Below are 18,127 nucleotides of genomic sequence, written 5' to 3' on the forward strand. Positions count from 1 at the left end.
GTGTGTCCGCACCCAGTGCAATATGGGTACCGTAAAAGTTCATGACAGGAGAAATGCATTTGAGGCGTTCTGATCAGGCTCCACACAGACAACAGCATTAAATCCTTTGTGTACTGTGCCTAAAACTCTCGTAAATATATTCTCTTGGTTTATAGACGTTATTGTGTTTGTTTTATGTAAAAAGGCCAGAAGAAGCTCAGGTTGCTTCTCCATTATTTTCAACTGGAATCACTGTGAGCTACAATCGCTTCCTGTTTGCTCTATAATGTCCTGGTTATTGTCCTTTACAACACTGTTTATCATCTTTGTTCCAGAGTAGTATACGAGGTCTGTCAATAAAGCAACGGTCCTTTTTATTTTTTTCAAAAACTATATGGATTTCATTCATATGTTTTTACGTCAGACATGCTTGAACCCTCGTGCGCATGCGTTAGTTTTTCCACGCCTGTCGGTGACGTCATTCGCCTGTGAGCACTCCTTGTGGGAGGAGTCGTCCAGCCCCTCGTCGGAATTCCTTTGTCTGAGAAGTTGCTGAGAGACTGGCGCTTTGTTTGATCAAAATTTTTTCTAAACCTGTGAGACACATCGAAGTGGACATGGTTCGAAAAATTAAGCTGGTTTTCAGTGAAAATTTTAACGGCTGATGAGAGATTTTGAGGTGATTCTGTCGCTTTAAGGACTTCCCACGGTGCGAGACGTCGCTCAGCGCTCTCAGCCGCCGTCGTCAGCCTGTTCAAGCTGAAAACCTCCACATTTCAGGCTCTATTGATCCAGGACGTCGTGAGAGAACAGAGAAGTTTCAGAAGAAGTCGGTTTCAGCATTTTATCCGGATATTCCACTGTTAAAGGAGATTTTTTTAATGAAAGACGTGCGGACGGGTCCGCGCGTCGGGACGCAGCCGACGCGGTGCGGCGGCACACGAAAAACACCTCCGTGTTGATAACCATTTGTAAAATCCAGGCGGCTTTTGATGGCTTTCAGTGGAGTGAGTATATGAGAAATTGTTTAACAGCAGGACATGTTCCAACTTGTCCTTAAGGCTTTCAACAGAGGTGTTTTTCGTGCGGACCCGTCCGCACGTCTTTCATTAAAAAAATCTCCTTTAACAGTGGAATATCCGGATAAAATGCTGAAACCGACTTCTTCTGAAACTTCTCTGTTCTCTCACGACGTCCTGGATCAATAGAGCCTGAAATGTGGAGGTTTTCATCTTGAACAGGCTGACGACGGCGGCTGAGAGCGCTGACCGACGTCTCACACCGTGGGAAGTCCTTAAAGCGACAGAATCACCTCAAAATCTCTCATCAGCCGTTAAAATTTTCACTGAAAACCAGCTTAATTTTTCGAACCGTGTCCACTTCGATGTGTCTCACAGGTTTAGAAAAAAGTTTGATCAAACAAAGCGCCAGTCTCTCAGCAACTTCTCAGACAAAGGAATTCCGACGAGGGGCTGGACGACTCCTCCCACAAGGAGTGCTCACAGGCGAATGACGTCACCGACAGGCGTGGAAAAACTCACGCATGCGCACGAGGGTTCAAGCATGTCTGACGTAAAAACATATGAATGAAATCCATATAGTTTTTGAAAAAAATAAAAAGGACCGTTACTTTATTGACAGCCCTCGTATATAAGATGACTGAAATTCAGTTTGTGTTTATTGAATTCCACGCAGATTAAACGTAGCAGACACAGATTATTTATTTTGAATATTTGTTTTGGCAACATTTCACGGTCTCTACTGCCATCTCCTGGCCAGCAGTGTTTATGGCAGTATTCACCCTAAGTATTGAGATATTTCATAATCCTTTGCGCGCCAGAGAGCTGTTGCAACCTCTTGCTACAGCTGATGAAAAGAAATAAAATGCACATTTTGGTTGTATAATGTTCATTTACAGTTGTCATCATGTGTTTTCTCTCTGTGCTGTTTCCGCAGCAACTGGTGTGCATAGGATTTTGGGTGAGGGTCTGAGCATCTGGGCACCAGTAGATGGCAGTGTGTTCTATGTCATTTTGACCCTGGTTATATCAGACAGTTGTCTAATCACAACTTGACTTTTGGCTTTTGCAAATGGCTATTTTTTACATATGAAAAAAATCGGATATTTTACAAAAGCATACTTACGAGGTCTGTGAGAAAAGTATCCGACCTTTTTATTTTTTTCAAAAACTATATGGATTTGAATCATGTGCGCTTGCATCAGACAAGCTTGAACCTTCGTGCGCATGCGTGAGTTTTTTCACGCCTGTCGGTTGCGTCATTCGCCTGTGGGCAGGCTTTGAGTGAGCACTGGTCCACCCCCCTCGTCAGATTTTTATTGTTTAGGAATGGCGGAGCGACTGCCGCTTTGTTCCATGAAAATTTTTTCAGAAACTCTGCCAGACAGCCAGATGGAAACCATTTGGAAAATTCAGATGGCTTTCGGTATCACACGCATTAAGGACCATTAAAACTGGATTAAAAACGGCCCACAGCGGCAGAGGGCGCACCGTGCCCCGAGCAGCCATCGACAGCCTGGAACGAGCAGATCACTTCCAAATTTAAGGCTCTGTTGATGCAGGACGTCGTGTGACTAGCAGAGAAGTTTCAGAAGAGGTCGGGATCAGCACTTTATTGGCACATTCCACTGTTAAAGGAGATTTTGTAATGAAAGACGTGCGGATGGATTTGCGCGTCGAGACGCAGCCATTCATGGCGCGGGACAAACAACACCTCCGTGTTGGAAGTCTCACAGGACAAGTTGGAACATGCCCAGCTGTTAAACAATTTCTCGGATACTCACTCAACTGAAAAGCCACCGAAAGCCGTCTAAATCTTACGAATCTTACACTGAGGTGTTTTTTTGTTGAGCGTTCCTCTGTGCCGACGCGCGAAATCCTCCGCACATCTTTCATTACAAAATCTCCTGTAACAGTGGAATGTGCCGCAAAAGTGCTATGTCCAGCTCTCTTGCCATTTCTGTGGTAGTCACACGATGTCCCGGATCAACACAGCGTTCAGTTTGGAAATGATCTGGTCGTTCCAGCCTGTCGATGGCCGCTCGGTGTGCCGCGCGCCCTCCGCCGCTGTGGGCCATCTTTAAAAAGGTTTTAACACTCCTTAATCCGTGTGACGCCGACAGAATCTCCACCGAAATCCATCTGAATCGTTTGAATGGTTTCCAACTGGCTGTCTCTAACAGTTTCGGAAAAAAATTTCATGGAGCAAAGCGACAGCTTCTCAGCCATTTCCCTGACAATAAAAATCCAACAAGGGGGGGTGGACCAGTGCTCACTCAAAGCCTGCCCACAGGCGAATGACGCAACCGACAGGCGTGAAAACACTCACGCATGCGCACGAAGGTTCAAGCTTGGCAGATGCAAGCGCACATGATTCAAATCCATATAGTTTTTGAAAAAAATAAAAAGGTCAGATAGTTTTCTCACAGACCTCGTATATGTAAACCAACACACACGTCACATTAACGTGTTTGTTTTTTTACATAGAATGAATGAGTCAACCAATCAGTGTTAGCGGAAGCTCAGTCTACCCATAATCCCTTTGGCATCTGTGTGTGTTATAAATCAAAACCACAAGTCAAAACTGCTTTATTATCCAAGACCTCTGCCTCATGGCGGGACTGCTGTATGTGGTTAAGGAATAATTACTTTTTTTGTGACAACCTGATGGTCAGGCTCCTTCTGCTGCGGCAGAGTAAAATATGTAGTAAACAGGAGCTTCCATTAGTGGGCACAGTGTACAAAGACAGAAGTTGTGATTCACTGTTTGGGTTTGTGATCGTGGTGCTAAACTCAATTTTGAAAGTTATCGGTTAGCTGTAACTTCTGATAAATTTTTTGGTGGTTACTGGTTTAGCTTTATAATAGATAACTTTTCAGTTAGCTGATTAGCTGTTATCGAAGCTAACCTTTTGGTTAGTTTGGTTAGTTTTGCCACCTTCGAGATGCTTGTCACCATTGTATTTATCGCTGTGACCGGAACATTAAACACCGTTGTTTTAGCACTTACCTTTTGTGTCTGACTACCTGCCATCCTTGTGTTTCTGTGGCTTCAACCACAACACTTGTGTTGTTTTTCTTTTTGTTTTGTCCCTTGTGATCTGTTCTTCTTGTCCTTTTAAATAAATTTTTTTTTGTGGTGTACAGTAGCTCTGTGGAAGCACCCCCAATTTCACTGTACTCCCCCTGTACAATGACAATAAAGACTATTCTATTCTAACTCTGCAGCCACACAATGATGTGGACATGGGCATGACCCTTTCAAAGTTCTCTGTCACGATGGTGGGTGTTGTAATGCAATTTGCTGTTGGAATGGTACGCAACACGACATGGAGAACAAGGCAGGATTTTCGTTCTACCTGCACCACCACTGTTCCTGGTAGTTTTTTGACTCCCTGTTGTGAAGTTGGCCATATTTACGGACTTTTCTGCCAATTGTTCCTGTATTTGATCCATAAACGAAATATGATCAGCGTGCGCACTGCAAAAACTTTTTAAATATGACAGGAAGGCGTGAAACTGGTAAAGTGACCAATCACAGCCCTTTTGGTCTCCATCATTTCAACATGTAGTTAAAATATTTGGGAGTTGCACATCAGGCTGTGAGGAGGGGCTTCTAGAGGGGTCACACATCCAGATATATGTGTGAAACCTAACACCATATTACAGCGCAGGCAGCAAACAGCATTTTGTTAATAATCGCCGGCCTTGAATAAAGGCGGCCTCGTTTAGGCGCCGGGTCTGAACATGGTTTGAAAAAATAAACGCCCGGGTGTTTAATCATGGACATACGGCATCTGGTTTAGACTGCCGTGATGACAGCTTGTTAGCTGAAGCTACAGGTTGTCGTCTTAACAGTAAATGGGTGCAGATTACTGAGCGGTTTTCATCACAGCCATCATCTCTTCAGCTTTCTACTGGCTGGAAAAAATCCATTTAATGATCCACCAAGAGAAAAGAAAAGTAACTGCACTATTTACAACAATCAAGTGATTAATTATGATGTGCAGTGGTTAGCCAGGTGCTGCTGTGATGTAATCGTTTTAGAACATTCTGTATTGCTTATGCATATGGAGACGCAAATCCAGCGTTTTCAGATTTACACACCCTGGGACATGTGCACAAAATGCCAAGATGATAGAAAACATACGCAGTTACACCTAAATCTATTCCCGTGTGGGCAGGGCCTATTTACCTGGCCAGGCTGATGCGTGCCCTTTGACCTCTGCTGAGGTTCACCCCTCCTTCCAAAAGGTGTGTCTCATCTCTTTCAGGAAGAGTGACAAAGTCCTGCTGAAGACAACAAAAGGTCAGTTACATTCATGCAAGGCCATTTCTTGCAAAATAAAAAACAGAAGACTGCATGATAAAAAAAAAGCACCATGGGGGGGATTAAATGAGGACGAGAACAGGTACAGAGTGCAGGAACTGGTCTCCTTTCAGGTTGAAGTTCTTGCCTTCAGCCATCTTTTACCACATCGTTCCACAACACACTGTCTTTGGTTCAGGACATAATACACTTCAGTCATCTAGTATAATTACATGTTGTATCTCGTAACACATTTTATAAAACTTAGCATGGAAATTTACAAAGTAATAGAGAAATTTTGAAAACTGAAAAGGACAAATTTTCGCACCACCCCTCCCCCCGAGTACATAAGCAAATTGAATAGAAAACAATATACGAGGTCTGTTAGAAAACTATCCGACCTTTTTATTTTTTTTTTAAACTATATGGAAGATTCGGAAGATTCAGACGGCTTTCCGTGGCTTTTCAGTCGAGTGAGTATCCGAGAAATTGTGTAACAGCTGGGCATGTCACAACTTGTCCTGTGAGACTTCCAACACGGACGTGCTTTTTGTTGTGCGCCATTACGCGGCTCCGTCCCGACGCGCGAATTCCTCCGCACGTCTTTCATTACAAAATCTCCTGTAACAGTGGAATGTGCCGCAAAAGTGCTGATGTACACCTCTTCTGCAATTTATCTGGTAGTTAGATGACATCCTGGATCAACACAGCCTTCACTTTGGAAATGATCTGGTCGTTTCAGCCTGTCGATGGCCGCTCGGAGCGCGGCGCACCCTCTGCCGCTGTGGGCCATCTTTAATCCGGTTGTAATGGTCCTTAATCTGTGTGACGCCCAGAGTATCCTCACCGAAAGCCATCTGAATCTTCCGAATGGTTTCCACCTGGCTGTCTCTCACAGTTTCTGGAAAAATTTGATTCAGCGCTGCTCCAATCGCTCAGCCATTTCCCTGACAATGGAAATCCGACGAGGGGGGTGGACCAGTGCTCACTCAAAGCCTGCCCACAGGCGAATGACGCAACCGACAGGCGTGAAAAAACTCACGCATGCGCACGAAGGTTCAAGCTTGGCGGATGCTAGCGCACATGATTTAAATCCATATAGTTTTTGAAAAACATAAAAAGGTCGGATAGTTTTCTAACAGACCTCGTACAACCCAATTCCAATGAAGTTGAGACATTGTGTAAAATGTAAATAAAACAGAATACAATGATTTGCAAATCGTCTTCAAACTATATTCAATTGAATACACCACAAAGACAAGATATTTCATTTCCAAACTGATAGACTTTGTTTTTGGGCAAACATTTGCTCATTTTGAACTGGATGCCTGCAACACGTTTCAAAAAAGTTGGGACAAAAGACTGGGAAAGTTGATGAATGCTCAAAGAACACCTGTTTGGAACATTCCACAGGTGTACAGGTTAATTGGAAACAGGTGAGTGTCATGATTGGGTATGAAAGGAGCATCCCCAAAAGCCTCAGTCGTTCACAAGCAAAGATGGGGTGAGGATCACCACTTTGTCAACAACTGCGTGAAAAAATAGTCGAACAGTTAAGAACAATGTTTCTCAACGTTCAGTTGCAATGAATTTATTGATTCCATCATCTACAGTCCATAATATAATACAAAGATTCAGAGAATCTGGAGAACGTTCTACATGTAAGCGGCAAGGTGAAAACCAACATTGAATGCTTGTGACCTTTGATCCCTCAGGCAACACTGCATTAAAAACCCACATCATTGTGTAAAGGATCTTGCCACATGGGCTCAGGAACACTTCGGAAAACCATTGTCAGTTAACTACAACTGCAAGTTAAAACTCTACCATGCAAAGTAAAAGCCATACATCAACAACGTCCAGAAACGCCGCCTTCTCTGGGCCTGAGCTCATTTGAAATGGACAGACGCAAAGCGGAAAAGTGTGCTGTGGTCTGATGAGTCCACATTTCAAATTGTTTTTGGAAATCATGGACGTCGTGTCCTCCAGACAAAAGAAGAAACAGACCATCCAGATTGTTACCAGCGGAAAGTTCAACAGCCAGCATCTGTGATGGTATGGGGGTGTGTTAGTACCCAAGGCATGGGCAACTTACACATCTGTGATGGCACCATCAATGATGAAAGGTACATCCAGATTTTGGAACAACACATGCTGCCATCCAAGCAACGTCTTTTTCAGGGACGTCCCTGCTTATTTCAGCAAGACAATGCCTAGCCACATTCTGCACATGTTACAACAGCGTGGCTTCGTAGTAAGAGTGAGGGTACTACACTGGCCTGCCTGCAGTCCAGACCATTGAAAATGTGTGGCGCATTATGAAGCACAAAATATGACAACGGAGACCCCGGACTGTTGACCAACTGAAGTTGTACATCAAGCAAGTTCCCAAACATTTATTGAGTGTTGTCAGAAGGAAAGGTGATGTAACACAGTGGTAAACATACCACTGACCCAGCTTTTTTGACATATGTTCCAGGCATCCATTTAAAAAAAACAATAAAGTTTATCAGTTTGAACATTAAATATCTTGTCTTTGTGGTGTATTAAATTGAATATAGGTTGAAGAGGATTTGCAAATCATTATATTCTGTTTTTATTTAAATTTTACATAACATCCCAACTTCATTGGAATTGGGGTTGTAGAAAGTGTACAGGGTATGAGAAAATGGATGTACAGCACCTGGTCCAACTGGCAGGCCTTGATGACAGAGGTATAGCGGTACTCATCATAGGTCAGGCCAAAAAGAATGTTTTCACGGATTGTTCCTGGCATGATCCAGGATGTCTGTAGGGAGACCACTGTGTCTGATCTCACCCTCTGATGGCATCAGCTCTCCCAGGATCATCATCAGTAAGGAACTCTGGAGAAATCAGCAAAGAAACGCTATGACACAATGCTGCAGCGTTTTCATTTTAGGTATGTAGATGAAGCTCAAAGTGATAAAGATGATGCACGCTGCAGGACAGCTGTGCTATGTGTTTGCTGGTAGGGGCAAAGCCCACCTGAAACACACACACCAAGAGAAGAAAACCCATTTAACAGACTTTCACAGCTATATTTAAGAGGCTGATCTCAGATCTGCCAAAACAGAAAAATGAACCCAATGATCATCTTCAGACTGTAACGTCAGTTTGTGATTAGCCTCGGAAAGAGAAGTGCTGCAGGATAACAGGACAATACACTGATTAATACATTCAGCTCCACAAATCTAAGTATTTAAATATAAATCATTACTTTTAAAGCCAGTTTCTCTCGATCAATCAAGGGGATGGATACATTCACTTATTTTTGGCAACTTATCCAGATCTGAGTTGCGGTACCAGTAGACCAAGCAGCTCATCCTAGACTTCCCTATCCCTAGCCAGGTCCTCTAATTCTTCCAGGGGGATCCTGGGGTGTTACCAGGTCAGCTGGGAAACAGAATTGCTAGATCGTGATCTGGGTCTTCCCTGGGCTGTCCTCCTAGTTGGATGCATCTGTAAAATGTTCCTAGGGAGACCACCAGGGGCAGCCTCACCAGATGCCTCAATATACAGTCAGAAATAAATGCAAACAAAGCAAATTTGTTTAATCACAATATTTTAAAAAAATGTCCAGAGTTATTTGGCAACAAGAAAAAACAAAAGGTTTTCATGAAGTGAAACAAAAAATCCTGACATAAAATCTATTCAGGACACAATTACTGGCACCTCTTGATAAATTTACAGTAAATCATCACTTTTTCGTTAGTAACTGAATTACAGCATTATAAAAGTAACTGGGCAGCACAGTGGTTTAGTGGCTAGCACTGTTGCCTCACAGCAAGAAGGTCACGGGATTGATTCCCACCTGTGGCCTTTCTGTGTGGAGTTTGCATGTTCTCCCCATGTTTGCATGGGTTTCCTCCGGGTGCTCCGGTTTCCTACCACGTCTAAAGACATGCAGATTAGGTGAATTGGAAACTTTAAATTGTCCAGGTCTCCCTTGTAAAAGAAATCTTGATCTCAGTGGGACTAACCTGGTTAAATAAAGGTTAAATTAAAAATTAAAATAAATAGTTTACAATGCAAAGTAACAATTGACTTTTTAAAAAAATGTTTAAATATGTCAATGAATTTGGATCTCCCCCCTCCCCTTTTTAATGGAACGTTATATATAACTGTATGTTCAGTTATTTAGAATAAAATCAAATATTAAATGTGTTTAATGGACACTTAATAGAATAAATTATTAACCAAAAACATTACACATTAGTCTTCACTATTTTAGTGTTGCTGTGGGACAATGTGAGACAAGACACCCATCAAATTTAATATATTATTGTAGATATTATCATTACTATGTTTATATAGTAGAATAATCAAACACAATGGATATTTAGAAATTTTTGACATCACTGATTTAAAAACAACAACAAAAAAAGAAAATCTTGCATGGACTTTGAGAAATGATTTAAGGTCATTTAGAGGTGCTGAATCTGAATGTGAGCTCATATCACTTCTTTTTTTGCAATCTGCATGTTCTGTATTGATAGTTGCTCATTCACTCACGAGTTTGACGCCAGTAATCGTGCACAAAAGCAGCTTCAAAAGCACAGTTTTTAAACCAGGTTCATGAAATGTGAACAAGAGCTGTAATATTGTTTATGGTGCTGAAGAGGTGTGTGAGACTGCAGCTTTTGCTTCAATATTTGATACAAGAAATATGTTTTCATATCTCAAAAACTTGATGTGCTTGGCAAAAACTAACACCAGATTCAGATTCAGCGCCCCCAAATTACCCAAAATCCGTTGACCAATTCCATGCAAGAAAAATCGTGTTGACCATTGCATTTACTGCACTGCGACCTGGACTCAGGTAAGTGGCTGAAAATGAATGAATGAATGATATTTATTGCACCTTAACAGGCCACAACTGGCCATCAAATAAAAGTAAAATGAAATTATGCTCATTCACATGTACATTCTTGCCTTTTGTCTCAGTGAGGGGAAAGAAACATCTGTAGTTCTTTATATGGTGCACTACCATTGTGTGAAATTTTACCTAAACTGGATTTGAAAGAGCTACAAGATTCATGGTTAGACAACCATGGGTGATTCTTTGGTGGGGGTCTAATAATAAAGATTAATATTGACCTTGAACCTTAAACATACTGTTTTTTTAAATAGAGCACAATGGAGTGGATGTGTGCAATCTTATGTCTACAACTGTATTTTAATTTGTCATTCAATGTGTCCTGACATTTACAATTACAAACGTTTGTAGTCTAAATGCAGTGGTGGGCACGGTTCCGCAAATCCGCTAACTGCTAATTATCGAAGCTAATGTTTTCATTATTGGATTAGCTTTTCAGATAATTTTGAAAACCATTAGTGGACTAATTATCTTCCGATAAATTTTGGTCTGATAATTTTTAGAACGCCAGCATATTTTTGCAAGTGTGGTGAACAAAGATTAACAGTTAGAAACATTTATGAAATCTGACATCAAAGATCTGAGTACCTACCTGATAAATGTTTTGCAGTAGATGTACAGTTCTATCCTCTGCAAACAAAGAAGAATTGCTCACAGAAAAAAATCTCATTTCTTTTGACCCATACTGACTTGCTGGCAATATTACCCTAGTCATCAAGAGGCATACAGTTTTAACTTATGGTTAAAATTTTAACAAAACTAAGTTTGGACAAGTTATTTAAATTAAGTCACTTCTGAAGTTTTATAAAATGAAAATATCAGATATATGTTTTAGTTTTAAAGTAATGCACTAATTTTGAAGGTTTTAGTGCAGACATTGTGTCTCCAGAAAGTGCATTATGGGTAATCTCAGTACATTCACGACAGGAGAAATGCATTTGGGACGCTCTGATCAGGCTCCACACAGACAACAGCATTAAACCCTTTGTATATTGTGCCTAAAGCTCTTGTGAATATATTCTCTGGATATATAGATGTTGTTATTGTGTTTGTTTTATGTAAAAATGGCAGAAGAAGCTCAGGCTGCTTCTCCATTATTTTCAATGGGAATCACTGTGAGCTGCAATCACTTCCTGTTTGCTCTTTAACATCTTGCTTATGTCAAACACTGTCTGTCTTCTTTGTTCCAGAGTAATATATCAGACTCAGACTCACTTTTATTGTCACTCGACCCTTACAGGCAGAATGAAATGCAGTTTCTCTAAGTCTTGGTGTAGTTAACTGGGACAATTTTTTTTAACCTAACCTATTGTATAAACTTTTGCAATGTACAATATGCGCACCCCTGTGGCCATAGAATATATATATACAAGGCACAAGGTCAGCAGCAGCAGCGTTAGAGTATTAAGAAGGTGACAATGTGCATGTAGTGCAATGTTCACAGTTTAGTGGTGGATGTTGAACTGTTCAATAGTCTGAAAGCATTCGGGTAGAAGCTGTTTTTCAGTCTGGACGTTTTTGCCCGGATGCTGCACAGCCTCCTCCCAGAGGGAAGGGGTGTGAACAGACTGTGCGCAGGGTGGGTGGAGTCTCGGAGGATGCAGGTGGCTTTGTCTCTACATCTGGAGATGTAGATGTCCCCAATGGGTGGTAAGCTGCATCCGATGGTCCTCTGTGCAGACTTCACCACCCGCTGCAGTGCTTTCTTCTCCGCCACCGTGCAGCCACCATACCACACAGGGAGGCAGCAGGACAGGACACTCTCCACTGCACAGCTATAGAAGGCCCTGAGGACCTCGGTGTTCAGTCCGGCCCTTCCCAATTTCCTCAAAAAATAGAGACGTTGGTGGGCTTTCTTAATAACAGCCGTGGTGTTGGGTGTGCAAGGTGAGAGTGTCGGAGAGGTGGACTCCAAGATACCTGATGGAGGAGATGATCTCCACCGCTGCTCCATTGATGTGGGGGAGGGGATGGTGGGGGCTGACCTGCAGAAGTCAACAACTATCTCCCTGGTCTTCTGGGTGTTGAGGTCGAGGTTGTTGTCTCCGCACCACCGTGTCAGGTTCTCCACTTCTTGCCTGTACGCTGTCTCATCGCCTTGGTTAATGAGCCCGATCACTGCTGTATCGTCTGCAAACTTAACAGCAAGATTATTCTTGTGCTGCGCTCTGCAGTCGAAGGTCATCAATGTGTACAGCAGTGGACTGAGCACACAACCCTGAGGTGAGCCAGTGTTCAGCATGATGGTTGAGGATGAGGTGGTGTTGATCCTGACACTCTGTGGCCTCCCACTCATGAAGTCCAGGATCCAGTTGCACAGTGCTGAGGGGGCTCCTAGTTCAGCCAGCTTGGAAACCAGTTTCTGCGGGATGATGGTGTTGAATGCAGAAGTGAAGTCCAGGAACAGCAGCCTTGCATAGGAGTCCTTGTTCTCTGTGTGGGAGAGGGCCTGATGCACCACGGTGGAGATGGCATCAGCTGTGGACTGGTTTTGCCTGTACGCATACTGGTACTCATCTACAGTCACATCGATGGTCTGCTTCAGGCGCCTCATCACCAGCCTCTCAAAGCACTTTGTGGTGATGGGGGTGAGTGCAACTGGCCTGTAGTCACTGAGACAGGATGGTGCAGAGGTCTTTGGCACAGGGATTATCCTTGATGTCTTGAGGCACAGCGGAGCTCTGGCTTGGGACAGAGAGGTGTTGAATATATCCGCCAGAACCTCAGACAGCTGGTGTGCACAGTCTTTTAGGACCCTCCCCGGTAGTCCGTCAGGGCCCGGGGCCTTTCGGGGGCTGATCCTCTGCTGCACGTTCCTCACCTCAGCTGTAGTGATGTTGCTGACAGGGGGGTCTTTGTTTTTGTAGTCTGTGATGCATTTGATGCCCCTCCACATGCTCCGTGGGTCGTTTGATTGGAGGTGGCCTTGAACCTTGAGGGCATATGTGGACTTAGCTCTTTTTATTCCCGCCGACAGGTTCCTTCTGGCTGCTCTGAGTGCTGTTGCATCACTGTCTTTGAATGCAGCATCATGAATTTTCAGCAGGGAGCGCCCCTTTCCGGTCATCCAGGGTTTCTGGTTTGGCCTGATGGTGATAGTCATAGAGGTGGTCACATTGTCTATGCAGCTCCGGATGTAGCAGTGCACAGTCGGTGAGTATTCCTCCAGGTCCACATTGCTCCCTGTTGTTGCAGCCGCTCTGAACATTTGCCAGTCAGTGGTCTTAAGGCAGTCTTGAAACATGGACACAGCACCAGTTGGCCACACTGTGATGGTGTCCCTGCTTTTTGAGACTGGACTGTAAGCAGGAAGTGTGAGGAGTGAGATGTGGTCTGAGGCGCCAAGATGGGGGCGGGGGGCTGCTCTGTAAGCTCCACGTATATTTGTATACACTTTGTCCAGTGTGTTTTCCCCTCATATGGCGATGTTTACATGCTGGTGGAACTTGAGGAGAATATCTTGCAGGTTTAGGTGGTTGAAGTCCCCTGTTACTACATACAGCGCATCTGGATGTTTATTGTGATGCAAGCTGATGGAGTTATGTAGCTGCTTCAGAGCATCGTTAGCATTAGCTTATGGGGGGACGGAGACGGCCACAATAAACACTGCTGTAAATTCCCACGACAGATAGTGAGGGCGGTACTGTGAGATATTCTACAGCTTCAGAGCAGTGTCTTTCCACCTCAGAACAGTTTGTGCACCAACCTTTGTTAATGTAGATGCACAGCCCTCCTCCTCTGGTTTTACCGGAGTTCTGCTGGTCTCTGTCCGCACAGAAGAGTATGAGGGTAGGCTGAAAAGTTCTAAGGCTGACTATGATGCAGTTGTCAAACTGAACAAATTCAGGGTTATTTTTCTACATAGTCTCCCTGTAACTCCACACACTTCTTCCAGCGGTGCTTGAGTGCTTCGATTCCCTTGGCATAGAAGCTTTCATCTTGAGAGTCAAAATAGTCCTCAACGGCAGCCATCACCTCATCATTGCTCCGATAGTGCTTCCCAGCCAAGTTTTTTTTTCAGGTTTGGGAACAGATGAAAGTCCGAGGGTGCCCAGTCAGGGGAGTATGGTGGGTGATCTACCAGTTCGAATCCACACTCGTGGATAGTGGGCATGGCCACTGTTGACTTGTAAGCTGGGGCATTGTCTTGATGGAACAGCACCCCTTTCATCAGCTTTCCTGGTCACTTCTTTTTGATAGCCTCGCGTAACTGTCTCAGTAGGTTAGAATAGTACTGTCCATTTATGGTTTGTCCCTTTTCAAGATAGTCCACGAACACAATGCCCTTGGCATCCCAGAAAACTGAAACCATGACCTTCCCCGCAGACGAAACGACCTTGGCCTTCTTTGGAGGTGGTGACCTTGGGTGTTTCCACTGCATTGATTGTTTTTTTGTCTCTGGTTCAAAGTGGTGAACCCAACACTCATCTGGGTAAGAAAACGTTCCATGTAATTGGCTGGATCCTCTTCAAATTGCGCCAAGTTTGCCTTCGACATGACTAGCCTGGTGCATTTCTGATCAGGCGTCAGAAGTCGTGGCACCCACAGAGCTGACACCTTTGACATTCCAAGTTCTTCATGCAGAATGTGTTCAATTCTCTCAGGGGATATTCCCACAGCATCTGCTAGTTGATTAATCGTCGATCGTCTGTCGTCCATCACCATTTCATGAACAAGGTCAATGTTTTTCTGGGTTGTGGCTGTTGCAGGCCGCCCAGACCTTGGGTCGTCTTCAAGGCTCTCTCTGCCCCTCTTAAATTCAGCTGCCCACTTCTGCACTGTAGATATGGAGGGAGCTTCATCCCCTAATGTAGCAACCATATCCGCATCAATGTCCTTGGGCTTTAACCCCTTCTTATGCAGGTACTTAATCACACCTGCCAGATTTTGTCCATTTTTGCCGTTTCCCTCTACCACGAACTTTCAAACTTGGCTATGAACCACAAACTACCTCACAACCTGGAAGAAAATAACAAACACAGTCAGTCATCAGAAGAGTTGAACTTAACGCATGACAAGTTTTATTGAAATGGCATTTCTCCTTCTTGGTGAGCATTAGAACTTTTCAGCCTACCCTCGTATCCGCTCATATAGCTCAAAGACAGAGTCTGACATGTTGGTGCTGAGCCACATCTCCATCAGGACATAAACACTACAGCTCTGCATGTCCCGCTGATGTAATCCCAGTCGTAGCAAGTCCATTTTGTTATCCAGCGCACGGATGTTGGATAGAAATAGTGACAGGATAGCCGGTCTTCCGCTTTTAGCTTATTTAGCAGACCTCCCCATTTTCCCCATTTGCGACCGCGTGCGCAGCGCTTTCTCTTGGGTCTGAGCCGGCTCCACCTGTAACTCGCTCTCAGGATCGTCAGTCTGCCAAGCGTTGCCTTTAGGTCCGGGTAGATTCGGACATGATGGCAGTTGTTGTTTAGCTCGAGCAAATCTTTGGAGCTGTATTTTATGCTCGTTGTGTTACTCGGAACACTAGAGCTTCTAACACCGCTAAAACTATTATTTTTACTAAGGACTACCCCGGGAGCTAGAGAAGCCACTGCATCGATGTGCACCGCCATCTTGAATAAGATGTCTGAAATTCGGTTTGCATTTATTAAATCCCACACATCTTAAACGTAGCAGACATGGATTATTTATTAGGAATATTTGTTTTAGCAAATGAGGTGGGCTTCATAGATAATTGCCAAAGCTTCTGGGGAAAACCTGGTCTTGTTAGGAGAGACGGCATCCATCCCACTTTGGATGGAGCAGCTCTCATTTCTAGAAATCTGGCCAATTTTCTTAAATCCTACAAACCGTGACTATCCAGGGTTGGGACCAGGAAGCAGAGTTGTAGTCTTACACACCTCTCTGCAGCTTCTCTCCCCCTGCCATCCCCTCATTACCCCATCCCTGTAGAGACGGTGCCTGCTCCCAGACTACCAATAACCAGCAAAAATCTATTTAAGCATAAAAATTCAAAAAGAAAAAAATAATATAGCACCTTCAACTGCACCACAGACTAAAACAGTTAAATGTGGTCTATTAAACATTAGGTCCTCTCTTCTAAGTCCCTGTTGGTAAATGATATAATAATTGATCAACATATGATTATTCTGCCTTACAGAAACCTGGTTACAGCAGGATGAATATGTTAGTTTAAATGAGTCAAACACCACCCGAGTCACACTAACTGTCAGAATGCTCGTAGCACGGGCCGGGGCGGAGGATTAGCAGCAATCTTCCATTCCAGCTTATTAATTCATCAAAAACCCAGACAGAGCTTTAATTCATTTGAAAGCTTGACTCTTAGTCTTGTCCATCCAACTGGAAGTCCCAAAACCAGTTTTATTTGTATTATCTATCGTCCACCTGGTCTTTACTGTGAGTTCTCTGTGAATTTTCAGACCTTTTGTCTGACTTAGTGCTTAGCTCAGATAAGATAATTATAGTGGGGGCGATTTTACATCCACACAGATGCTGAGAATGACAGCCTCAACACTGCATTTAATCTATTATTAGACTCTATTGGCTTTGCTCAAAAAGTAATGAGTCCACCCACCACTTTAATCATATCTTAGATCTTGTTCTGACTTATGGTATGGAAATAGAAGACTTAACAGTATTCCCTGAAAACTCCCTTCTGTCTGATCATTTCTTAATAACATTTACATTTACTCTGATGGACTACCCAGCAGTGGGGAATAAGTTTCATTACACTAGAAGTCTTTCAGAAAGCGCTGTAACTAGGTTTAAGGATATGATTCCTTCTTTATGTTCTCTAATGCCATATACCAAACACAGTGCAGAGTAGCTACCTAAACTCTGTAATTGAGATAGAGTATCTCGTCAATAGTTTTACATCCTCATTGAAGACAACTTTGGATGCTGTAGCTCCTCTAAAAAAGAGAGCTTTAAATCAGAAGTGCCTGACTCCGTGGTATAACTCACAAACTCGTAGCTTCAAGCAGATAACCCGTAAGTTGGAGAGGAAATGGCGTCTCACTAATTTAGAAGATCTTCACTTAGCCTGGAAAAAGAGTCTGTTGCTCTATAAAAAAGCCCTCCGTAAAGCTAGGACATCTTTCTACTCATCACTAATTGAAGAAAATAAGAACAACCCCAGGTTTCTTTTCAGCACTGTAGCCAGGCTGACAAAGAGTCAGAGCTCTATTGAGCTGAGTATTCCATTAACTTTAACTAGTAATGACTTCATGACTTTCTTTGCTAACAGAATTTTAACTATTAGAGAAAAAATTACTCATACCATCCCAAAGACGTATCGTTATCTTTGGCTGCTTTCAGTGATGCCGGTATTGGTTAGACTCTTTCTCTCCGATTGTTCTGTCTGAGTTATTTTCATTAGTTACTTCATCCAAACCATCAACATGTTTATTAGACCCCATTCCTACCAGGCTGCTCAAGGAAGCCCTACCATTATTTAATGCCTTCGATCTTAAATATGATCAATCTATCTTGTTAGTGGCTATGTACCACAGGCTTTTAAGGTGGCAGTAATTAACCATTACTTAAAAAGCCATCACTTGACCCAGCTATCTTAGTCTAATTATAGGCCAATCTCCAACCTTCCTTTTCTCTCAAAAATTCTTGAAAGGGTAGTTGTAAAACAGCTAACTGATCATCTGCAGAGGAATGGTCTATTTGAAGAGTTTCAGTCAGGTTTTAGAATTCATCATAGTACAGAAACAGCATTAGTGAAGGTTACAAATGATCTTCTTATGGCCTCGGACAGTGGACTCATCTCTGTGCTTGTTCTGTTAGACCTCAGTGCTGCTTTTGATACTGTTGACCATAAAATTTTATTACAGAGATTAGAGCATGCCATAGGTATTAAAGGCACTTGGTTTGAATCATATTTGTCTAATAGATTACAATTTGTTCATGTAAATGGGGAATCTTCTTCACAGA

General features: G+C 43.1%; 1 pseudogene; it reads right to left on the reverse strand.

Moving 5' to 3' along the window:
* The window catches only part of LOC117515419, a 279,907-nt pseudogene that overhangs the window by 146,495 nt on the left and 115,285 nt on the right, over positions 1-18,127 (reverse strand).

This window comes from Thalassophryne amazonica, chromosome 8 (assembly GCF_902500255.1).
Source record: "Thalassophryne amazonica chromosome 8, fThaAma1.1, whole genome shotgun sequence".
NCBI lineage: Eukaryota > Metazoa > Chordata > Actinopteri > Batrachoidiformes > Batrachoididae > Thalassophryne > Thalassophryne amazonica.